This window comes from Lithobates pipiens, unplaced genomic scaffold, assembly GCF_037356315.1.
Source record: "Lithobates pipiens isolate NorthernLeopardFrog02 unplaced genomic scaffold, aLitPip1_a1.2 Scaffold_28, whole genome shotgun sequence".
NCBI classification, from domain to species: Eukaryota; Metazoa; Chordata; class Amphibia; order Anura; family Ranidae; genus Lithobates; species Lithobates pipiens.
This window is the reverse complement of record NW_027507789.1, coordinates 3,165,750-3,178,838: the sequence shown is the minus strand read 5'-3', so window position 1 is coordinate 3,178,838 and position 13,089 is coordinate 3,165,750. Positions and strand designations below refer to the sequence as shown.

At 42.6% G+C, this 13,089-nt stretch overlaps 3 non-coding genes and 1 pseudogene across 3 annotated transcripts; 3 read left to right on the top strand and 1 right to left on the bottom strand.

Moving 5' to 3' along the window:
• The window catches only part of LOC143934961 (uncharacterized), a 98,524-nt pseudogene that overhangs the window by 47,221 nt on the left and 38,214 nt on the right, over window positions 1-13,089 (bottom strand).
• LOC143937597 (U6 spliceosomal RNA) lies at window positions 2,322-2,430 on the top strand. The gene has a single exon (XR_013263691.1). It is a non-coding gene; the product is annotated as a U6 spliceosomal RNA (small nuclear RNA).
• LOC143937596 (U6 spliceosomal RNA) lies at window positions 6,061-6,169 on the top strand. Its single transcript, XR_013263690.1, has one exon. It is a non-coding gene; the product is annotated as a U6 spliceosomal RNA (small nuclear RNA).
• On the top strand, window positions 9,437-9,545 carry LOC143937595 (U6 spliceosomal RNA). The gene has a single exon (XR_013263689.1). It is a non-coding gene; the product is annotated as a U6 spliceosomal RNA (small nuclear RNA).

Genomic DNA, 13,089 nt, shown 5'->3' with positions numbered 1-13,089 from the left:
CTGCAGACATAGTACAGGAGATGATCAGAGACTGCAGACATAGTACATGAGATGGTCAGAGACTGCAGAAATAGTACAGGAGATGATCAGAGACTGCAGACATGATATAGGAGATGATCAGAGACTGCAGAAATAGTACAGGAGACGGTCAGAGACTGCAGACATGGTACAGGAGATGGTCAGAGACTGCAGACATGGTACAGGAGATGGTCAGAGACTGCAGACATGGTACAGGAGATGGTCAGAGACTGCAGACATGGTACAGGAGATGGTCAGAGACTGCAGACATAGTACAGGAGATGGTCAGAGACTGCAGACATGGTACAGGAGATGGTCAGAGACTGCAGACATGGTACAGGAGATGGTCAGAGACTGCAGACATACTGCAAGAGATGATCAGAGACTGCAGAAATAGTACAGGAGATGGTCAGAGACTGCAGACATGGTACAGGAGATGGTCAGAGACTGCAGACATGGTACAGGAGATGGTCAGAGACTGCAGAAATAGTACAGGAGATGGTCAGAGACTGCAGTCATGGTACAGGAGATGGTCAGAGACTGCAGTCATGGTACAGGAGATGGTCAGAGACTGCAGTCATGGTACAGGAGATGGTCAGAGACTGCAGGCATGGTACAGGAGATGGTCAGAGACTGCAGACATACTGCAAGAGATGACCAGAGACTGCAGACACGGTACAGAAGATGATCAGAGACTGCAGACATGATACAGGCAGGGGCAGACTGACCAGTCGGTCACTTGGGCGCCGCCCGAGGGCCCGAGGCCATTAGGGGCCCGGACTCGACCACATGAGAGGCCACTTGCAGCGGCTCAAATACATGCCGCGATGCCGATAATAACACAGCTAACTGTGCGCTGCTCCCCGCCGGCCCCTCCTTCCCTCCCGTTCATCCCAGGTGCTGTATGCATCGTGACATCACCTAGGACGGACGAGAAGAATGGAGGGGCGGGGGGGAGCAGCGCGCTGTTAGAAGTACTATTATCGGCATCCGATGACTCGGTGAGTGAAGCTGAGACATCAGGGCCACCACACGTGATGGGGGGGAGTGTACAGATGTAAGGGCCCCGGGTCCCCCCACCCCACAGTGTCCTCCTGTGCTGTGTGAGTGTCCCCCTGTGTGTGTGTCCTCCTGTGTGCGTGTCCCCCTGTGTGAGTGTCCCCCTGTGTGCGTGTCCCCCTGTGTGAGTGTCCTCCTGTGTGCGTGTCCCCCTGTGTGAGTGTCCCCCTGTGTGAGTGTCCTCCTGTGCTGTGTGAGTGTCCCCCTGTGCTGTGTGAGTGTCCCCCTGTGTGAGTGTCCCCCTGTGTGAGTGTCCCCCTGTGTGAGTGTCCTCCTGTGTGCGTGTCCTCCTGTGTGAGTGTCCCCCTGTTTAAATTTTTTTAATTACAAAAGTAATTGCCACTTGCAACGGCTGAAATACATGCCACGATGCCGATAATAACACAGCTAACTGTGCGCTGCTCCCTGCCGGCCCCTCCTTACATATTGCGGTTACATTGGCGGTGCAGTTGTACTTTTTTCAGCGAGCGTTCTTTTTGTGGTATTTAATCACCACGGGGGGGGGGGGGGGGTTTAAATTTATTGTGCCAAATGAAAAGGACCAACATTTCTGAAAAAAAATAAAAATAAATGAAAATAAATAATCACAGACAGTACTAATTGTTTTTGTACAGAGGATATGAACACCAATAGTCTCATGATAGGGAGGTTGCAATAATGACTTGCTTAAAAAAATTAATTAAATGGGTTTAAAATATTATTAAAAAAAGAATGGAATAAAATGTATCTTTAATGTATTTTAAAAAAAAAGCCTCCAATAAACACAGTTTATATTAAAAAAATAATAATAATTAGAAAAGTAAAAAAAAATATATATATATACCTAGCGGAGGATGGTTTCGATCCACCGACCTCTAAGTTATGGGCCCGGCACGCTTCCGCTGTGCCACTCTGCTACTTGGTTGCTATGGTAACCTTTTCGATCATATATAAGGCGTTTATGTGTCAGTTGCAGCTAGTCAATGACGGTTGGTGGGTGGCTTCTGCACTCCCATAATGCTTTGCGGCTCAGCTGCTAATTTGCATACGGTGTTTTGCTTCAATATATGCTTTATGCTGCTTATTTCCTTTACTTAAATCAACTTTTCAATTCACAGACATTATTTATCAGGAAAAAGGTCATCTATAGAATTAGTTTGGAATATATAAAGTAAAATATGGATATTTAATACTCTCCCTAATGTGTTCAGTTCATTATATGAGCAGTTTATATACTGAATAAGGTTACATGTGTATTGTCCTTGGCCCATATTGGGTCTATGGACGCATACTCAAATTGTAACGATACAGAGAAGATTAGCATGTGCCCTGCGCAAGGATGACACGCATAAACGTGAAGCGAACCACATTTTTTATTGCACCAAATAACAGTAGTTATAATTATTTCCCTCTTCTTATGAGCTATAATATATACACACATTTATATTATAACATGCATGTTATTATATCGCTGGGGACATAAAGCTGGCCATACGCTAGTAGGTTTTTTCATACGAATGTTCGTACAAACATTCTCAGTACATTCGATGACCAATGTTTTTAAAAATTTCCTTTTCTTTTAGCATTTGATTTTCTAAATTGAAAAATTTGAAACTAAATTCTAATGGCCCCCTAACCAAGAGGTCGATGGATCGAATCCATTCTCTGGAAGGTGTATTTTTTTTTACTTTTGTAATAAAAAAAAATAATATATATATATATATATATATATATATATATATATATATATATATATTTTTTTTTTTTTTTTATATAAACTGTGTTTATTGGAGGTTTTTTTTTTTAAAAAGAAATTAAAGATACATTTTATTCCATTCTTTATTAATAATATTTTAAACCCATTTAATTATTTTTTTTAAAGCAAGTCATTATTGCAACCTCCCTATCATGAGACTATTGGTGTTCATATCCTCTGTACAAAAACAATTAGTACTGTCTGTGATTATTTATTTTCATATTTTTTTTTTTTTTCACAAATGTTGGTCCTTTTTATTTGGCACAAAAAATTCAAAACCCCCCCCGTGGTGATTAAATACCTCAAAAAGAAAACGCTCGCCGAAAAAAGTACAACTGCACCGCCAATGTAACCGCAATATGTAACAACATTTTTTTTTTATGTATAGCCATGGACATCAGTCCCAATCACGGTGATGTGCCACCAGATCCCCAGTGCCCATCTGTGCCGCCCGCAAGTGCCGCCCACCAGCGCCACCTGTCAGTGCATATCAAAGAAGCAGAAAAATTACCTGTTTGCAAAATTGTATAACAAACTATTAAACATGATTTTTTTTTTTCTTCAGAATTTTCCATATTTCTTTGTTTGTTTAGCAAAAAAAAGAAAAACCCCAACTGTGATTAAATATCACCAAAAGAAGTCTCTATTTATGTGGGAAAAAAATGATAAAAATGTAATTTGGGTAGAGTGTTGTATGACCGCGTCATTGACATTGAAAGTGCGTCAGCGGCGAAAGCTGAAAATTGGTCGGGGCAGGAGGGGGCCATAAGTGGCCAGTAAGCAAGGGGTTAAATAGCACAAAAAGAAAGCGCTCGCCGAAAAAGTACAACTGCACCGCCAATCTAACCGCGATATATAACTAGTTTTTTTATTTTTTAGTATAGCCGTGACAAGAGTACAGGAGATAAGAGATGATCAGAGACTGCAGACATAGTACAGGAGATGATCAGAGACTGCAGACATAGTACATGAGATGGTCAGAGACTGCAGAAATAGTACAGGAGATGATCAGAGACTGCAGACATGATATAGGAGATGATCAGAGACTGCAGAAATAGTACAGGAGACGGTCAGAGACTGCAGACATGGTACAGGAGATGGTCAGAGACTGCAGACATGGTACAGGAGATGGTCAGAGACTGCAGACATGGTACAGGAGATGGTCAGAGACTGCAGACATGGTACAGGAGATGGTCAGAGACTGCAGACATAGTACAGGAGATGGTCAGAGACTGCAGACATGGTACAGGAGATGGTCAGAGACTGCAGACATGGTACAGGAGATGGTCAGAGACTGCAGACATACTGCAAGAGATGATCAGAGACTGCAGAAATAGTACAGGAGATGGTCAGAGACTGCAGACATGGTACAGGAGATGGTCAGAGACTGCAGACATGGTACAGGAGATGGTCAGAGACTGCAGAAATAGTACAGGAGATGGTCAGAGACTGCAGTCATGGTACAGGAGATGGTCAGAGACTGCAGTCATGGTACAGGAGATGGTCAGAGACTGCAGTCATGGTACAGGAGATGGTCAGAGACTGCAGGCATGGTACAGGAGATGGTCAGAGACTGCAGACATACTGCAAGAGATGACCAGAGACTGCAGACACGGTACAGAAGATGATCAGAGACTGCAGACATGATACAGGCAGGGGCAGACTGACCAGTCGGTCACTTGGGCGCCGCCCGAGGGCCCGAGGCCATTAGGGGCCCGGACTCGACCACATGAGAGGCCACTTGCAGCGGCTCAAATACATGCCGCGATGCCGATAATAACACAGCTAACTGTGCGCTGCTCCCCGCCGGCCCCTCCTTCCCTCCCGTTCATCCCAGGTGCTGTATGCATCGTGACATCACCTAGGACGGACGAGAAGAATGGAGGGGCGGGGGGGAGCAGCGCGCTGTTAGAAGTACTATTATCGGCATCCGATGACTCGGTGAGTGAAGCTGAGACATCAGGGCCACCACACGTGATGGGGGGGAGTGTACAGATGTAAGGGCCCCGGGTCCCCCCACCCCACAGTGTCCTCCTGTGCTGTGTGAGTGTCCCCCTGTGTGTGTGTCCTCCTGTGTGCGTGTCCCCCTGTGTGAGTGTCCCCCTGTGTGCGTGTCCCCCTGTGTGAGTGTCCTCCTGTGTGCGTGTCCCCCTGTGTGAGTGTCCCCCTGTGTGAGTGTCCTCCTGTGCTGTGTGAGTGTCCCCCTGTGCTGTGTGAGTGTCCCCCTGTGTGAGTGTCCCCCTGTGTGAGTGTCCCCCTGTGTGAGTGTCCTCCTGTGTGCGTGTCCTCCTGTGTGAGTGTCCCCCTGTTTAAATTTTTTTAATTACAAAAGTAATTGCCACTTGCAACGGCTGAAATACATGCCACGATGCCGATAATAACACAGCTAACTGTGCGCTGCTCCCTGCCGGCCCCTCCTTACATATTGCGGTTACATTGGCGGTGCAGTTGTACTTTTTTCAGCGAGCGTTCTTTTTGTGGTATTTAATCACCACGGGGGGGGGGGGGGGGGGGTTTAAATTTATTGTGCCAAATGAAAAGGACCAACATTTCTGAAAAAAAATAAAAATAAATGAAAATAAATAATCACAGACAGTACTAATTGTTTTTGTACAGAGGATATGAACACCAATAGTCTCATGATAGGGAGGTTGCAATAATGACTTGCTTAAAAAAATTAATTAAATGGGTTTAAAATATTATTAAAAAAAGAATGGAATAAAATGTATCTTTAATGTATTTTAAAAAAAAAGCCTCCAATAAACACAGTTTATATTAAAAAAATAATAATAATTAGAAAAGTAAAAAAAAAAAAATATATATATACCTTGCGGAGGATGGTTTCGATCCATCGACCTCTAGGTTATGGGCCCGGCACGCTTCCGCTGTGCCACTCTGCTACTTGGTTGCTATGGTAACCTTTTCGATCATATATAAGGCGTTTATGTGTCAGTTGCAGCTAGTCAATGACGGTTGGTGGGTGGCTTCTGCACTCCCATAATGCTTTGCGGCTCAGCTGCTAATTTGCATACGGTGTTTTGCTTCAATATATGCTTTATGCTGCTTATTTCCTTTACTTAAATCAACTTTTCAATTCACAGACATTATTTATCAGGAAAAAGGTCATCTATAGAATTAGTTTGGAATATATAAAGTAAAATATGGATATTTAATACTCTCCCTAATGTGTTCAGTTCATTATATGAGCAGTTTATATACTGAATAAGGTTACATGTGTATTGTCCTTGGCCCATATTGGGTCTATGGACGCATACTCAAATTGTAACGATACAGAGAAGATTAGCATGTGCCCTGCGCAAGGATGACACGCATAAACGTGAAGCGAACCACATTTTTTATTGCACCAAATAACAGTAGTTATAATTATTTCCCTCTTCTTATGAGCTATAATATATACACACATTTATATTATAACATGCATGTTATTATATCGCTGGGGACATAAAGCTGGCCATACGCTAGTAGGTTTTTTCATACGAATGTTCGTACAAACATTCTCAGTACATTCGATGACCAATGTTTTTAAAAATTTCCTTTTCTTTTAGCATTTGATTTTCTAAATTGAAAAATTTGAAACTAAATTCTAATGGCCCCCTAACCAAGAGGTCGATGGATCGAATCCATTCTCTGGAAGGTGTATTTTTTTTTACTTTTGTAATAAAAAAAAATAATATATATATATATATATATATATATATATATATATATATATATATATATATATATATATTTTTTTTTTTTTTTTTTTATATAAACTGTGTTTATTGGAGGTTTTTTTTTTTAAAAAGAAATTAAAGATACATTTTATTCCATTCTTTATTAATAATATTTTAAACCCATTTAATTATTTTTTTTAAAGCAAGTCATTATTGCAACCTCCCTATCATGAGACTATTGGTGTTCATATCCTCTGTACAAAAACAATTAGTACTGTCTGTGATTATTTATTTTCATATTTTTTTTTTTTTTCACAAATGTTGGTCCTTTTTATTTGGCACAAAAAATTCAAAACCCCCCCCCGTGGTGATTAAATACCTCAAAAAGAAAACGCTCGCCGAAAAAAGTACAACTGCACCGCCAATGTAACCGCAATATGTAACAACATTTTTTTTTTATGTATAGCCATGGACATCAGTCCCAATCACGGTGATGTGCCACCAGATCCCCAGTGCCCATCTGTGCCGCCCGCAAGTGCCGCCCACCAGCGCCACCTGTCAGTGCATATCAAAGAAGCAGAAAAATTACCTGTTTGCAAAATTGTATAACAAACTATTAAACATGATTTTTTTTTTTCTTCAGAATTTTCCATATTTCTTTGTTTGTTTAGCAAAAAAAAGAAAAACCCCAACTGTGATTAAATATCACCAAAAGAAGTCTCTATTTATGTGGGAAAAAAATGATAAAAATGTAATTTGGGTAGAGTGTTGTATGACCGCGTCATTGACATTGAAAGTGCGTCAGCGGCGAAAGCTGAAAATTGGTCGGGGCAGGAGGGGGCCATAAGTGGCCAGTAAGCAAGGGGTTAAATAGCACAAAAAGAAAGCGCTCGCCGAAAAAGTACAACTGCACCGCCAATCTAACCGCGATATATAACTAGTTTTTTTATTTTTTAGTATAGCCGTGACAAGAGTACAGGAGATAAGAGATGATCAGAGACTGCAGACATAGTACAGGAGATGATCAGAGACTGCAGACATAGTACATGAGATGGTCAGAGACTGCAGAAATAGTACAGGAGATGATCAGAGACTGCAGACATGATATAGGAGATGATCAGAGACTGCAGAAATAGTACAGGAGATGGTCAGAGACTGCAGACATGGTACAGGAGATGGTCAGAGACTGCAGACATGGTACAGGAGATGGTCAGAGACTGCAGTCATGGTACAGGAGATGGTCAGAGACTGCAGGCATGGTACAGGAGATGGTCAGAGACTGCAGACATACTGCAAGAGATGACCAGAGACTGCAGACACGGTACAGAAGATGATCAGAGACTGCAGACATGATACAGGCAGGGGCAGACTGACCAGTCGGTCACTTGGGCGCCGCCCGAGGGCCCGAGGCCATTAGGGGCCCGGACTCGACCACATGAGAGGCCACTTACAGCGGCTCAAATACATGCCGCGATGCCGATAATAACACAGCTAACTGTGCGCTGCTCCCCGCCGGCCCCTCCTTCCCTCCCGTTCATCCCAGGTGCTGTATGCATCGTGACATCACCTAGGACGGACGAGAAGAATGGAGGGGCGGGGGGGAGCAGCGCGCTGTTAGAAGTACTATTATCGGCATCCGATGACTCGGTGAGTGAAGCTGAGACATCAGGGCCACCACACGTGATGGGGGGGAGTGTACAGATGTAAGGGCCCCGGGTCCCCCCACCCCACAGTGTCCTCCTGTGCTGTGTGAGTGTCCCCCTGTGTGTGTGTCCTCCTGTGTGCGTGTCCCCCTGTGTGAGTGTCCCCCTGTGTGCGTGTCCCCCTGTGTGAGTGTCCTCCTGTGTGCGTGTCCCCCTGTGTGAGTGTCCCCCTGTGTGAGTGTCCTCCTGTGCTGTGTGAGTGTCCCCCTGTGCTGTGTGAGTGTCCCCCTGTGTGAGTGTCCCCCTGTGTGAGTGTCCCCCTGTGTGAGTGTCCTCCTGTGTGCGTGTCCTCCTGTGTGAGTGTCCCCCTGTTTAAATTTTTTTAATTACAAAAGTAATTGCCACTTGCAACGGCTGAAATACATGCCACGATGCCGATAATAACACAGCTAACTGTGCGCTGCTCCCTGCCGGCCCCTCCTTACATATTGCGGTTACATTGGCGGTGCAGTTGTACTTTTTTCAGCGAGCGTTCTTTTTGTGGTATTTAATCACCACGGGGGGGGGGGGTTTAAATTTATTGTGCCAAAAGAAAAGGACCAACATTTCTGAAAAAAAATAAAAATAAATGAAAATAAATAATCACAGACAGTACTAATTGTTTTTGTACAGAGGATATGAACACCAATAGTCTCATGATAGGGAGGTTGCAATAATGACTTGCTTAAAAAAATTAATTAAATGGGTTTAAAATATTATTAAAAAAAGAATGGAATAAAATGTATCTTTAATGTATTTTAAAAAAAAAGCCTCCAATAAACACAGTTTATATTAAAAAAATAATAATAATTAGAAAAGTAAAAAAAAAAAAAAATATATATACCTTGCGGAGGATGGTTTCGATCCATCGACCTCTAGGTTATGGGCCCGGCACGCTTCCGCTGTGCCACTCTGCTACTTGGTTGCTATGGTAACCTTTTCGATCATATATAAGGCGTTTATGTGTCAGTTGCAGCTAGTCAATGACGGTTGGTGGGTGGCTTCTGCACTCCCATAATGCTTTGCGGCTCAGCTGCTAATTTGCATACGATGTTTTGCTTCAATATATGCTTTATGCTGCTTATTTCCTTTACTTAAATCAACTTTTCAATTCACAGACATTATTTATCAGGAAAAAGGTCATCTATAGAATTAGTTTGGAATATATAAAGTAAAATATGGATATTTAATACTCTCCCTAATGTGTTCAGTTCATTATATGAGCAGTTTATATACTGAATAAGGTTACATGTGTATTGTCCTTGGCCCATATTGGGTCTATGGACGCATACTCAAATTGTAACGATACAGAGAAGATTAGCATGTGCCCTGCGCAAGGATGACACGCATAAACGTGAAGCGAACCACATTTTTTATTGCACCAAATAACAGTAGTTATAATTATTTCCCTCTTCTTATGAGCTATAATATATACACACATTTATATTATAACATGCATGTTATTATATCGCTGGGGACATAAAGCTGGCCATACGCTAGTAGGTTTTTTCATACGAATGTTCGTACAAACATTCTCAGTACATTCGATGACCAATGTTTTTAAAAATTTCCTTTTCTTTTAGCATTTGATTTTCTAAATTGAAAAATTTGAAACTAAATTCTAATGGCCCCCTAACCAAGAGGTCGATGGATCGAATCCATTCTCTGGAAGGTGTATTTTTTTTTACTTTTGTAATAAAAAAAAATAATATATATATATATATATATATATATATATATATATATATATATATATATATATATATATTTTTTTTTTTTTTTTATATAAACTGTGTTTATTGGAGGTTTTTTTTTTTAAAAAGAAATTAAAGATACATTTTATTCCATTCTTTATTAATAATATTTTAAACCCATTTAATTATTTTTTTTAAAGCAAGTCATTATTGCAACCTCCCTATCATGAGACTATTGGTGTTCATATCCTCTGTACAAAAACAATTAGTACTGTCTGTGATTATTTATTTTCATATTTTTTTTTTTTTTCACAAATGTTGGTCCTTTTTATTTGGCACAAAAAATTCAAAACCCCCCCCGTGGTGATTAAATACCTCAAAAAGAAAACGCTCGCCGAAAAAAGTACAACTGCACCGCCAATGTAACCGCAATATGTAACAACATTTTTTTTTTATGTATAGCCATGGACATCAGTCCCAATCACGGTGATGTGCCACCAGATCCCCAGTGCCCATCTGTGCCGCCCGCAAGTGCCGCCCACCAGCGCCACCTGTCAGTGCATATCAAAGAAGCAGAAAAATTACCTGTTTGCAAAATTGTATAACAAACTATTAAACATGATTTTTTTTTTTCTTCAGAATTTTCCATATTTCTTTGTTTGTTTAGCAAAAAAAAGAAAAACCCCAACTGTGATTAAATATCACCAAAAGAAGTCTCTATTTATGTGGGAAAAAAATGATAAAAATGTAATTTGGGTAGAGTGTTGTATGACCGCGTCATTGACATTGAAAGTGCGTCAGCGGCGAAAGCTGAAAATTGGTCGGGGCAGGAGGGGGCCATAAGTGGCCAGTAAGCAAGGGGTTAAATAGCACAAAAAGAAAGCGCTCGCCGAAAAAGTACAACTGCACCGCCAATCTAACCGCGATATATAACTAGTTTTTTTATTTTTTAGTATAGCCGTGACAAGAGTACAGGAGATAAGAGATGATCAGAGACTGCAGACATAGTACAGGAGATGATCAGAGACTGCAGACATAGTACATGAGATGGTCAGAGACTGCAGAAATAGTACAGGAGATGATCAGAGACTGCAGACATGATATAGGAGATGATCAGAGACTGCAGAAATAGTACAGGAGATGGTCAGAGACTGCAGACATGGTACAGGAGATGGTCAGAGACTGCAGACATGGTACAGGAGATGGTCAGAGACTGCAGACATGGTACAGGAGATGGTCAGAGACTGCAGACATAGTACAGGAGATGGTCAGAGACTGCAGACATGGTACAGGAGATGGTCAGAGACTGCAGACATGGTACAGGAGATGGTCAGAGACTGCAGACATACTGCAAGAGATGGTCAGAGACTGCAGACATGGTACAGGAGATGGTCAGAGACTGCAGACATGGTACAGGAGATGGTCAGAGACTGCAGACATGGTACAGGAGATGGTCAGAGACTGCAGACATACTGCAAGAGATGATCAGAGACTGCAGAAATAGTACAGGAGATGGTCAGAGACTGCAGACATGGTACAGGAGATGGTCAGAGACTGCAGACATGGTACAGGAGATGGTCAGAGACTGCAGAAATAGTACAGGAGATGGTCAGAGACTGCAGTCATGGTACAGGAGATGGTCAGAGACTGCAGTCATGGTACAGGAGATGGTCAGAGACTGCAGTCATGGTACAGGAGATGGTCAGAGACTGCAGGCATGGTACAGGAGATGGTCAGAGACTGCAGACATACTGCAAGAGATGACCAGAGACTGCAGACACGGTACAGAAGATGATCAGAGACTGCAGACATGATACAGGCAGGGGCAGACTGACCAGTCGGTCACTTGGGCGCCGCCCGAGGGCCCGAGGCCATTAGGGGCCCGGACTCGACCACATGAGAGGCCACTTGCAGCGGCTCAAATACATGCCGCGATGCCGATAATAACACAGCTAACTGTGCGCTGCTCCCCGCCGGCCCCTCCTTCCCTCCCGTTCATCCCAGGTGCTGTATGCATCGTGACATCACCTAGGACGGACGAGAAGAATGGAGGGGCGGGGGGGAGCAGCGCGCTGTTAGAAGTACTATTATCGGCATCCGATGACTCGGTGAGTGAAGCTGAGACATCAGGGCCACCACACGTGATGGGGGGGAGTGTACAGATGTAAGGGCCCCGGGTCCCCCCACCCCACAGTGTCCTCCTGTGCTGTGTGAGTGTCCCCCTGTGTGTGTGTCCTCCTGTGTGCGTGTCCCCCTGTGTGAGTGTCCCCCTGTGTGCGTGTCCCCCTGTGTGAGTGTCCTCCTGTGTGCGTGTCCCCCTGTGTGAGTGTCCCCCTGTGTGAGTGTCCTCCTGTGCTGTGTGAGTGTCCCCCTGTGCTGTGTGAGTGTCCCCCTGTGTGAGTGTCCCCCTGTGTGAGTGTCCCCCTGTGTGAGTGTCCTCCTGTGTGCGTGTCCTCCTGTGTGAGTGTCCCCCTGTTTAAATTTTTTTAATTACAAAAGTAATTGCCACTTGCAACGGCTGAAATACATGCCACGATGCCGATAATAACACAGCTAACTGTGCGCTGCTCCCTGCCGGCCCCTCCTTACATATTGCGGTTACATTGGCGGTGCAGTTGTACTTTTTTCAGCGAGCGTTCTTTTTGTGGTATTTAATCACCACGGGGGGGGGGGGGGGGGGTTTAAATTTATTGTGCCAAATGAAAAGGACCAACATTTCTGAAAAAAAATAAAAATAAATGAAAATAAATAATCACAGACAGTACTAATTGTTTTTGTACAGAGGATATGAACACCAATAGTCTCATGATAGGGAGGTTGCAATAATGACTTGCTTAAAAAAATTAATTAAATGGGTTTAAAATATTATTAAAAAAAGAATGGAATAAAATGTATCTTTAATGTATTTTAAAAAAAAAGCCTCCAATAAACACAGTTTATATTAAAAAAATAATAATAATTAGAAAAGTAAAAAAAAAAATATATATATACCTAGCGGAGGATGGTTTCGATCCATCGACCTCTAGGTTATGGGCCCGGCACGCTTCCGCTGTGCCACTCTGCTACTTGGTTGCTATGGTAACCTTTTCGATCATATATAAGGCGTTTATGTGTCAGTTGCAGCTAGTCAATATATACGGTGTTTTGCTTCAATATATGCTTTATGCTGCTTATTTCCTTTACTTAAATCAACTTTTCAATTCACAGACATTATTTATCAGGAA